Source organism: Macadamia integrifolia, chromosome 13 (genome assembly GCF_013358625.1).
Source record: "Macadamia integrifolia cultivar HAES 741 chromosome 13, SCU_Mint_v3, whole genome shotgun sequence".
Classification (NCBI taxonomy): Eukaryota; Viridiplantae; Streptophyta; class Magnoliopsida; order Proteales; family Proteaceae; genus Macadamia; species Macadamia integrifolia.
This window is the reverse complement of record NC_056569.1, coordinates 10,704,851-10,715,597: the sequence shown is the minus strand read 5'-3', so window position 1 is coordinate 10,715,597 and position 10,747 is coordinate 10,704,851.

Below are 10,747 nucleotides of genomic sequence, written 5' to 3'. Positions count from 1 at the left end.
GGTGGCCGGAGTTGTTAGAGATATTCTCCGACTCCAGTGCCCGTGGGGATAGAGGGCTATCACAAACTATAGCAATTACGCCTAGGTCCACTAATGTTGTTGTTGATGATGATGAATTTCAAGACACTGAACCGGATGTGAGTGAAGGTTGTAGTGGTGAACCCGACAATTCAGCTCCTCCTAGGTGGCACATTGACAGGACTCTTATGGATCGTAGGAGGAAGAGTCAGACATGCACACTCACGAACTCTGCACAGGACTTCAAGGAGTTTGTAAGATGGAGGATGGAGAAGGGAAACTCCTCTACCACTTCAGCCATTGTCCGACCTCCAGATCCAATGTATGACGGGCCACATAGTATTATGAGCTGTTAGAAGCTCCTTGACACTTTAGAAGAGCTTCCATCGGATTTGTATGTCTTGGCTCAGCGTAAGATACATAGTGATGTTGGTTGGCGCTTGTCATTCGTGGAAGTTATGGCTGACAGGAGGTTGTGGATGATCCAACACTTGAAGGATATCCCGTGAGCTGCTTCAGTTGGTTTTATTTCATGGTCTTTTCAGAAATTGAGCTAGTTGGGTTGCAGATTGTGTGGACTTTTCAGAACTGATTTGAGCTGGTTGAGTTGGCTTTATTTCTAGGACTTTTATATTCCTCTTTCTAACATACGTTTTTTATGAACTGACTGGGATGTTGATACTTTAGGTGGATGTCGCTTGTGTTTTATGGTTTTATGTTGGATTCGTACATGTTTTTTTTTAACTTTTTAATATAGGATGTGATATATAATTGAATATGGACAGGTAATGATTATGGTTCATATTTATGCTCATTTTCCATGTTTGTTTGCTGATATCATATAACTACTTATTGCATGTTAATATTTATATGTTCGCATATATACAGGAAAGGTAATGTATGTGACTTATTAAGCTTTTAGTATTGTAGGATGTTATTTTATTTTATTTTATACTAGTCATAGTACATATAGCTTAGTTAAGATTGTGGCATACTGAATTTGGTCTTAATTATAGGGATGTCAAATGACCCCCTGAAACCAACGACACGTGGTCATCTAGTGATGATGATGACATGGTTATATTATATCAATTCCAAAATCTGTTAAGTACATATAGGATAAGAGAACCTCTGAATAATAATAGTCACACTGGTGCTATAATGGTAGCAGAGGTTCTCGCAGGACATGCAGATATATGCTATCGCGAGTTTAGAGTTGAAAGACATGTATTCCTCAATCTACGAGATAGAATGGTACATAGAGGTTGGTTAGAGGACACCCGTTACATTCGAGTAGATGAGCAGCTTGCAATGTTTCTCTTGGTAGTAGGCCAAAGATTGAGTAACAAACAAACACAACAGAGATTTCAGAGGTCGGGGTAGACGATTAGTGTTGTCTTTCACACGGTATTAGAAGCTATACTTCATCTGTCGCATGAGACAATTAGGCCACCAAATTTCCAAGTGGTGCCGCCAGAGATTGCCCACAATCTAAAGTTCTATCCATATTTTATTACTATCTTGATTTAACAAATTTATGCTTGTGTTTTTCCTAAAATTTCGATGCACTTTAGGTGGATATATTGGACTAACATATATGGACTGAAAACTTGGATTGCATTGAAGCTATTAATGGCACCCACATCAGTGCCATTGTAGCTAGGTCGAAGGAAACATGGTATCAAAATTGAAAGGGTTTGATCACACAAAACGTTATGTGTGCATGTTCATTTGACAAGCGATTCACGTTTGTGTATGCAAGTTGGGAAGGTAGTGCACATGACGCACATATTTTTGAAGAAACAAGAACGAATATTACTTTATGGTTCCCTCAGCCGCCACCAAGTACTAATATATTATGAATTTTTATTTGTCATTTTGTAGAAGTACGATATGGAGTACATATCTAATCTCGTACATATTTTTATACTAATACAAGGCAAGTATTATGCGGTTGACTCAGGGTACGTAAATTAATTGGGGTATTTGGTGCCATTCCGGGGAGAAAGGTATCACTTACATGATTACGGTGACGGTAGACCTGGGCCTAGAACAACAAAGAAATTGTTTAATCATAGACATTTGTCACTACGAAATGTTATTGAAAGAACGTTCGGTGTCTTGAAAAATAGATTCCACATTTTAAGGAGTATGAAGACCTACAATATAGAAGATCGGACAAATATCATATTTTCCTGTTGTGGGCTCCACATTTACATCAAGGAATAGGCAATTTAAGATTAGTTATTTAATGAACTTGGAAGTGAACAAGCTATTGATGTTCCTATGAATCCCGATCTTGTGGTGTACTATGCGTCAACTTCTGATACAACCCAGAGACGCTCGGTGAGAGAAATGTCATTAGTATACCTCAATATAGCTAATCAATTGGCTAGATCGAGGAGAATGGCTACGATTCCATTTGGTGGATCGTAAATTTTGTCGATGATAGTTGGGATTTGACATAGTATACATTTGTAAAAGTTGTTGATTAATGTAACATGTTGCTTATTGTGGTTTCATACTTGATAATGTTGTTGTTTTTCACAGTTTTATTTATATTGAATGGGTGGTGTGCTATCATATGTGTTGTTAAATGTGACTGTGAGATGCCTTTACTCATACCACTTATCTTCATACATGATACTTTGTTTTGATAAGTATAATTTGTGCTTTACAAATGTCTTCAAGTGACACTATACTGGCTAGATGTGAATACTGTAATAGTTTGTGCGATAAATTCACAACAAAACAAGGGCCTAATAGAGGTAGAGCGTATTTCAAATGTCTAAAGTATAATGAATTTTTTATGTGGGTAGATGAATTTCGATTATGTGAATGTGACAAAGGACAGTGTAAGGTATGCATCGCGATGACCTTGGCGAACTTTAATCGTCGATTCTGGTGTTGTCCTAAGTCTACTGGGGTATAACTATTTTTTATATTTTAAACAACCTATTATGTATGTTCTATAAATTATTGTTCTAATTCAATTGAAGATAATTACAGGCCCAAGATCGAGGATGCAAGTTTTTTTGATGGATTTATGGTGACTACAATTCATCAACTACAAGATCATCTGGATGTGGAACAAGCAATTCGACGGTTGAAGGCCACTCTTCTCCATCATCATTATCCTCTGAGTTTGTGCGGGGGTACTTGGAAAGAGCAATCAAAGTTGAAGAAGAGAGATATAAAGTATTGAAAAATGAGATGGATGTTTCTGAGGAAAAGATTAGGATATATATATTGATATCCTGGAGGCAGTTAAGAATTTGGACATTAAAAAAGATGGTAGTTAGATGATCATGACAAGCTGCTGAACTTGGAGTTAGACATTTGTTATATTTCGACTAATTGCACTGTATAATATCTAATTGGGTTAGGTGTATCTTTTAAAATTAACTTTCTTGGGTTAAGCATGATTAATGGGGACAAAAAATCAAATAAAAAAAAGAAAGCGGGAAACGTTTCCAGAAACAACTTTTATCAAACACCATTTCCTACAGGAAACATTTCTGGAAACAAGATTTGTCAAACACCTTAAATCCGTTTCTATTCCCAAAAATGGGAATTTCTGTTTATACCGTTTCTTGAAACAGAAATGACAAAACCGTTATCAAACACGCCCTTAGTATTGCAGGTGAAAAACCTCCAAACGGTTCACAAAACTTGAACACTGAACCCATAAAAGTAAGAATCAATCTCCACTTTATAATCTCATAGAAAAATGCAGCGGAACCCTCCCTTGAATGATAACAATCCCCTACACTTTCTTTTCTGCACTCTAGGGGCCAGTTTGATCATGTTTCAAGAAACGCGTTTCTACCGTTTCTGTTTCCAGAAATAGTAGAAACGGAGCAAAAAACGTTTGATAAAACTGTTTCATTTCACTTGTTTTTAGAAATAGAAATAGAAATTTTTACTTATTTATGGTTCAAGAAACGACCCAAGAGAAACAAGTTCAACTTGTTTCGCAATTTCTGGAAACGACTTGTGGTAATTCTTTCACTTGTTACCATCGACTTCTAAAAACATGACTTATCAAACACCTTCAATTTCTGTTTCTGTTTTTAGAAATGGAAATTTATGTTTCTGTCGTTTCTATTTCAAGAAACGGCAGAAACGTTATCAAACGGGCCCTAGGACTAGCAGGTGATGATGGCCCTGGGTCAATCTCTTCAATAACCACTGATGAAGAGGCTAATTATAGGATTTATCGTTGGGCTTGATAGGAGGGTAACCTTTCTATCTGACGCAAGGGCATACACCAGCTCTGACCATCAACTTGACAACCTAGGCTGGATAGAGAAAAATCAAATCAGTACAACTAGTCAGAATTAGGATGCAAATGGGAAGGGTAGAGTCCAGTAATGGCCTTACCCTTATCCGTACCCCCGTAGTCAATGTTTTTATAGTTTGAAGGACAAAAATATCTAATATGTGGAAGATTCGATTAAACCAAAAGTTTGTAGACGGACAAAACCCAAGAGCGCATGATCACATATTAAGTTTCAGCCAAAATGGAACTAACCAAATGGTTCAATATAACTGTAAAAATCAAATTAAAAAATAATAAATAGAAATAGATCAATACATGTTAGGGTATATGGGTGAAATATTTACATCAACCTTCCACTCAACAAAACTTAATGCCAATTAAAGTAATCCTCTATCATAAACATAGCAAAACGTTAACCTTTACCCATCAATCAAAGGTTGGGTAATGTGAGCAATACGAGAAAAAATTGTAGCTTTATAAGAGAGTGTGGTAAAGGGGAAGGAAATAAATAGAAAGAATAGTGATTAACACTTGGCAACAGTAGGGTCGAGGAAATGATTCTTGTATGGTGTTTGATCTACAATTGGATTCCATTGAAAATAAAAACCAATTAAAAGAGGAGAAAGATTAAGTGGAATATAAGTGTGGATCAAACTCTGTAGTAAAATCATTCTCGTATGAGTACCTGACCCGAACTCTCTCTAGCATTACCTCTCATTATGGTTGACCATTTAACGACTTTTAATGGGGTTTTTTCCCCCATTAATCTGAAGAAACTTGCGCAGATCCACCAAGAGTCTAGTAGTGATTTTGTTAGTAGCCTACCTAAGGTGTGATGTAAAAGAACATTCTCCCTGTATTTGTTTTTTCTTAACAAAATACTTGGATAAGAAAAATTACAGTTCAGATGGGATATTAAATAAGATAAAGAGTAAATAGTGTAAGATTTTCTATTAGGTGGGCCAGCATAGTCAAAGATTTGTTTTCAAAACCGGTTTAGTGGTGTTGACTAAAGATGGAGTAAGCAGAAAGAATCCAATATTATTGGTAAGTGATCTCTATGGAGATATTGGATTCTATTAGCACACCTTAATGGTATGAAATATTTATTACTATGTGTGGAACTAATGTATTATTTCTTTAATGGGGAGGAAACTCTAATTTTATTACAGGGTTGGTCCCTACACTCACCCCTATATACAGTTATCACTGACACATTAAGTGAGGCTAACGACCAAAAGCAAAAGGGAAAGAGGGTAGACCAGACCAACATTGATCGTGTTGTACGAGGAACATACAAGAAGACATGGAGGAGTTCTTATTCTTCAACCATGGATTCAGGTATGCCTAAAACGTTTTTTGTAGTGTTTGTCATGCATGCTTATCGATCTTCATGAATCGTTTCGTGTATTATTTTCTTTCAATGGTATTAGAGTCTCGTTCATGAAAAATCGATTGGATGTACCACCAGTAATAAAAATCAATTTCTTCTCCTCGAGTCATTTTGTTTTGAAGAAACGAGAAAAATAATATATTATATATTATTACTAAAGGACAAAACTTGCAAAGTTAAATTAAAAAAAAAAATTCCCTTGATTTGTCTTTTTAGAGAACCGTACAAACTAAGAAAAAAAAAAGTTTGGTCGTGGGTGACGATAGACCCAGACTTGGTTCTATCAATTCCTTTTTTTTTTTTAACCAGTTTTTTCTTTAAAAGACATTTATATTTCTTTAAAACTAAAGAAAAAGAAAGTGTAATGGGTAAAATTGACCCCTGTACTACTGGATCTGCAATAATTCTAAATTTTCTTATGAGCCTGACATAGGTTTCAGAAAAAAAATACTAAAAGAAAAAAAATAAAATAAAATAATAATAATAAAAGTAGGGAAAAATGGAATGCAGATTTGGGTTTTAAGATTACTCACTTCCCTTGAGGTATTGAAAACAATAAGTACTTACAACGCTCATTGTCAAGAGGCCTCAGAACTTCCCCTATTATCTGTCCAACACTTTGAAGAGACTTCAGATCATCTTCAGTTTTAGCAAAATCCTTCTTTGAATTTCGTAGATTCTCCCTAACTCTTCTAACTCTGGAATCAAGCTCCTTGTGCTGTAAAAGCTTTTTACGGTATTCAGCAATTGCAGCCTTGCAACGAGCATCTTCCGCCTCCATCTTTTAAAGTCAAGGAACGTAACAGTAAAAAATATAGGGAATTCGTTAGATGATAAGGTCAGCCTGTTGAAACTAATCGTTTAGGGCTCTAGGCGCTGTGACCGAGTGATGAACTCCTCTAATAAATAAGGCCCAACCCATTACTTTCAAGGATTTAAAAAAAAAAAAAAAAAAAGGTTTATTGTTTCATTTAAACTGTTATGGGCTTAGACCCATGGGCATGATCTATTAGTGTATATATATATATATATATATATATATCAAATGGGATTTGTAAAGTGGCATCTCTTACGTTTTAAAATCCCATTCCGTTTAAATTTATGGTTCATACTAAAGTCTTTAAACAGTCATCACTAAGGTATTGTCTTGATTTGAACCAGTTTTGATCCGATTCAAAATGAAATGGTTTATTGACTCTTATGAAAAGGTCATTTATCAAAATGGTATCATATAGTAATCCGATTTTCATGTGCTAACAGTTCTTATTTGGAATTGAATGTCCAAAGCATATTATTTTATTAGCCTAATTTTATGTAACTCAACAATACCAATTAGGTGTTGGTGTCAGAAAAATGGATTGCTCGATGAACAAATCTTGTATGTTGCTTGCCATGTGATTCTACTTTAGATGACAGTTTACTCACAATGTGCTTTGGATTTACCTTATCATACTTGATTTTAAATTGATTTGAACTTGGGCATAAAAGTTGGGGTGAATTAACCACTTCTATCGCAGTTTTAATGAAATCCAAATTGTAGTCATATAAATAGATAAGACTTAAACAATTTATGAAAGTGAAGTCTAAAATTATTTGGTTATGGTTTAATTATTGAAATTATGATAGTTGCCATTGGTTTTGAGTTTTGGTTGTTATCATGGCAACATGGTTATGGAAACCATATGTAAGTGGATGTAATGTTAACATGCACTTGTAAAAGTGGCATACATTAACGCATTATGTGGTTATTATCTTACCTATTTGAAAGTCAAACAGAAATGGTCTTTTAGTAATGATCAGTCCTCACATAATGTCTAATGAGGGTTTTTTTTTTTTTTTTTTTTTTTTTTTTTCTTTTTTTTCAGATTTGAATAAATTCTATTTAAGAGTCCCAAGGCCTTGTGAATAATAAAATACCATTGGTTTTCATGATGTCACTTTATCATATACTTGGGATGTTGTGAATAATTACTTAACTGGTCAAACCAGTGAGATGATGTAATTATATATTCTAAAATGCTGTTTATGGTTACCAATGAATGTATGTTCAATATACTGGGTTGAATTTAAACAAGAAAAATGAGACCTATATTTTGTGTTCCATAACTATTTTGGAACAACTATATTGTTTTGTCTTTATTTAATAGTGGCTTCAGAATTGTATTTCTGTTAATGCATGTTTTTGCATTGGTTTATCATTACTATGTTATTAAAAAAGTCATTTATGAATAACATAGGCAAAAAATTAATAGCATTTTAATTTTTGCATGTCATATTTGGAATACTCTATGATGAATAAATATATTGGAGTTAAATTGGGTGTAAGTTTTCACACATGTTTAGCTGCAAAACGTATTTCTAGGGAATCATGAAAAGGTGATGTGGATTCCACCAAAGTGACGTATCTTGTTCTTTCATGATTTTCCTAAGGGCATCATAGTAGGTGACATTTACTTAAAGAAAATGTCACCAAAGTTAAAGAAATGACAGTAACCTAAAGTTTCTGATCCCAAATGTCAGGGGATCTCAAAAGTTATTGTTCTTTTCACAGTTAATACAAGAAAATGAGAAGACCAGTGTATTTATGTCTTAAAGGATAATGATACAGTTTCAGCTATAACTCTTGAGTGATATAGTCATTACAGTGAATGCATGTAAATCTCATCAAGTTGAACTTTGTTATTGGTATGATCTATTTAAATGGGCTTTAGTGAAAATTCTTTGTGGGTAGAGTTGACATCTTAAAGATTAATATTAATGATGATACCTATACTCACATTTGAGATGATATGACACAAGATCATCCTACGTTGCTTATACATGTTGATGGTTTATTGACTATTTTCAGCATAGTTTTAATGAAATCCAGTTTTTTAGTCTAATAATTGTATAGACCATAAACAGTTTATGCAAATGGAATTAGAAATCATTTAATTTTGATTTATTGAAATGACTTCTGAAATCTGTTTATATTGTTGACTATTTTGGCATTGTTTATTCAAGACAACAGTTAGATCTAGTTTTAATATAAACTGATATTGACTCTTATAAATGATACTTTTATTAGGTCATCTAGTCCTACTCTCTTATATTAGTGGGAGAATAAATTATTATCCTATTGAGGGTGATAGATGTATCATACATGTTTTATTATGTATGCTATACTTGTCGTTTCATAAATTTTAAGTTAATCTGGGGTATTTTGATATTTCTTCGATGTTATATTTATCATCCGTGATATCAGGTTTCGTCATGAGACACATAATTATGAGTTTTGACACCTATTTATGATTCAAAATATCACAAGTGCATTGTTTAAGTAATATTTCTTCGAATTATGTCATATTTGTACTTATGATAAAGTTCAATTTTATTGAAAATCTATTGAGATAAATCAGATTTAATTATATTGTTGGGAAGTTTAATATGCCTTCTATTCTTGCATATTGTATATTTTGGTAAATATGTATGATTATATTTGTCAGCTTTGACTTCTCAGCTATTTTTTGTTAAAAAAATTTGAATGGTTCCAATTTTAAGGAATGAAACTGATCCTTTAATATTTCTCTGGCTATTATGATAATAAATTTTAATCTTAATTGATGAGCCTCCTAAGCCAGCGGTTGTTAATTATGTTTAAGCTAATGTTCTTTATGAAAATGGAAGGAATCAAATAGGTCTTTCTAAAGATCAATGGGAGTAAACTCATGAATCATAAATTTCTGTAGAACTACATTATAAATTTCTGTAGAACTACATTATTACAAATTATTGACTTTATATCTAAACCATTGAGGATGTTTTGTGACAACTCCGTTGCGGTTCGTTTCTCTCATAACCGTAAAGGTACTTCAAACTCTAAATACATTGACATTAAATAATTTTTTTGTCAGAGAGAAAGTTCAAGAGTCACAGATTACAATGGAATAGATTGCTACAGAAAACATGATTGCAGATCATCTTACTAAGGGCTTAACTCCAAAAGTCTTTCAAGAGCATATCACTAATATGTGACTTGTTAGTTCTTTTGATGTATTCTATTAGTGGGAGTTTTGCTCAATATGCTCGCATTTGACTTTCAGTTTTAGTTTATACATATGATGCATTATTATTATTCTTAAGAATATATATGCATTTTTATTATGGCCATTTGTTTATATGTATACACTTATTTATTTGCCTCCTATAGAAAATTGAGGTTATATGCCGTGTATTTACCTCATTCGGTATCTGAGGTTCCAGTCAATACACACACATCCAATCGCTAGCAAAACCTGGTTTGATTGAGGTCTAGTGCTAGTGTTGTGGGACATCCGAACCCAGTCCCAATGAGCTTCTTTGATTGAAGCTTGAGCTTTTGAGAAACGCTTGTAGTTAATAAGACCTTCGGTATTTGTCTCATAGGGCTCATTTGATTTTCGAGCCAGGACCAATTTGGAAATAGACATGATGACCACTATTGCATGTTATTTCCATACCACACTTTCATACTGTTCAGCCCAAGTCAATGATGTTATGAGCACTTTGACGTGTGTGGTCTCATATTGCTTTAGATGTGATGATCAATACGGTTGGGTGTTTGTAATTCTCATTCGGACTAAGGCATTTGGTTTAAGGTGCACTCCATTCGACACTGTTTTGTTTGTGGCCACATTCAGTTTATCTAAATCGGAGAGTCGTTTTAAATAAAATTTTAAAATCTAAAACTTGTGACATATGCTGCCTAAGTGGGAGATTGTAAGATTTCCTATTAGGTGGGCTAGCATAGTCAAAGATTTGTTTCCAAAACCGGTTTAGTGGTGTTGGCTAAAGATGGAATAAGCAGAAAGAATCCAATATTATTGGTAAATAATCTCTATGGAGATATTGGATTCTATTAGCACACCTTAATGGTATGAAATATTTATTACTATGTGTGGACCTAAGGTATTGTTTCCTTAATGGGGAGGAAACCCTAATTTTATTGCAGGGTTGGTCCCTACCCTCACCCCTATATATAGTTATCACTGACCCATTAAGTGAGACTAACGACCAAAAGCATAAAGGGAAAGAGG